The sequence below is a fragment of the Notothenia coriiceps genome, unplaced genomic scaffold (genome assembly GCF_000735185.1).
Source record: "Notothenia coriiceps isolate Sejong01 unplaced genomic scaffold, NC01 NC01_scaffold00011351, whole genome shotgun sequence".
In the NCBI taxonomy this organism is placed as follows: Eukaryota; Metazoa; Chordata; class Actinopteri; order Perciformes; family Nototheniidae; genus Notothenia; species Notothenia coriiceps.
Window position 1 is genome coordinate 1009 of NW_011344052.1, and position 2122 is coordinate 3130.

Below are 2122 nucleotides of genomic sequence, written 5' to 3' on the forward strand. Positions count from 1 at the left end.
TCCCCCAAATTCTGGAAGCGACTCTTCTTCACAATGCTGTTAAGGCTGCGGTCATCTCTCTTGGTTGTGCAGCGTTTCCTGCCACATTTCCCCCTTCCAACAGACTTTTTGTGGATGTGCTTTGAAACTGCACTCTGTGAACAGCTTGCTCTTTGAGAAATTTCTTTTTGTGTCTTACCCTCCTGATGGAGGGTGTCAATGACGGTCCTCTGGACAGCAGTCAGATCAGCAGTCTTCCCCATACTTGTGATTTAGTTTACAGAACCAAGCTGAGTGTTTTTCAAGGCTCAGGAAACCCTTGCAGGTGTTTCGAGTTAATTAGACGATTCAAGTGATTCGTTGAACACCCTACTAGTATACTTTTTCATGATATTCTAATATTTAGAGATAGGATATTTGAGTTTTCTTAAGCTGTATGCCATAATCAGCAATATTAAAATAATAAAAGGCTTGCAATATTTCAGTTGATTTGTAATGAATCCAGAATGTATGACATTTTTGTTTTTTTAATTGCATTACAGAAAATAAAGAACTTTATCACAATATTCTAATTTTCTGAGACAGTCCTGTATGTAATCTGTGATCAATCAAGAGAGGGCAATCCAAGTTGAAAGCAAGCTCCATCTTTGTCTCATCACGAAAACACAACACCAGTTTCCTTCAATAAAAGGTCATAAGGTCGTCCCTCTGTGTCTCTGGCTCTCTGCCCCTCTGGCTCATCAGCTTCATGCGGCTCATTCAGTTGTTGCTCTATGTGATTCTGTGCCAGCAGTGAAATACGATCTGAACGATGTGAGGAAACACGCCAAGTTAAACAGGATGAACAACGCAGCCACGTTGTTCGTCTTTTTCACCGTCCTCGTCAACATCTTCATCACAGCACTGGGATTCGAGGGATACTCTGTCAGGTAGGCCATTACTATGGAAGAGTATAACGGGATAGAGAGGAGCAAAGACAGGAGGAAGTGTTGAGAACAAATGGCAGTCGAGAGCACAGTCCAGAAGTGGATAAAAATGTCCAGGATCAAATCAAAATGTCAAGAATAAATTGAAATTGACAAGAACACATTTAGGATGTTTAGCATAAAGAGGACATATGTTTTATCTTACAGTATCAGTGCATGTAAATGCCAAAATTTGTCTTTACATTTTGACAATTCAAAATATACAAATCTCGTCCAGAAGCCTTTCTTATGTCGTAAAGCTTGTTCTTGTTTGACTTCCCAGGTCACCAATGTCACCTGTGATGTTGCCAGAGCATCATCTCTCCCTCCTGCCCAACAACCTCAACAAGACTTCAGGCTTTTAGTCTTCAGCCACCTGTCACAGGAGCAAAACAAAGACCTATCTGACATCTCAAAGTCTTCAAAGCTAAGACTAATGGAGGGACAGGAAGCAGCTGTTTATAACTTCTGATCAGCTCCCTGCTCCACCAGCTGACTCACCCTGAAAGGATTCAATGGATCTACAATCACATCAGCAGTGAGAGGCTTTTGTGGATTCATGGGGAAACCCAGATAACCTGAGGGACCGCGGACTAACCTCCACTCACTGCTGTTGAACTCAATGCAACCAACGATTGACTACCAAAAACCTCAACTCAATCACATGACCACTGCCGTGAGATAATAAGATTCCAAAGACTAATGCAGAACAATTATTTTGATCTTGTAAATATATTTTTGTTCACATGTTAGATTGTTGGAATAAATCTTAAATTTTGTAACTAAATAGTTGTATGTGTATTTGACAGTATGAATAGAAACGTGTCTTCTATTCTGCAAATATTTAACTCTTGTTCTGAGCTCGATTGCATTTTTGCGTCCTTTAGGAATTCATCTCCAATGATTTTTTTACAGAAAGCTCAAAAACTCTCAGAGCAGGGGAACGTATGTATACATTCATATTTATTAACCCAACTACACAACAGCCTTTGATTTTTGATTGGAAGCGCTATTAAGACGGCCTGCAGCCTGTTGCGCCACATGATATGATCACATACGGTATATTATCTCACAGTCAAAACAATTCATAGAGCAGCTGCAAAATAAAAAATGATTAACCTGGTCTCTGCACTCAGGGAAAACATAGTTTGACATGCCATGCAAGAAAGCAAAGAAAA

The 2122-nt window shown here is 40.0% G+C and overlaps 1 long non-coding RNA gene across 1 annotated transcript; it reads left to right on the plus strand.

The window, feature by feature from the left end:
• Nucleotides 1-499: 499 nt before the first annotated feature.
• On the plus strand, nt 500-1731 carry LOC104946690 (uncharacterized). The gene is made up of 2 exons (XR_798482.1): nt 500-908; nt 1228-1731. It is a non-coding gene; the product is annotated as an uncharacterized lncRNA (long non-coding RNA).
• The last annotated feature ends 391 nt before the right edge of the window (nt 1732-2122 follow it).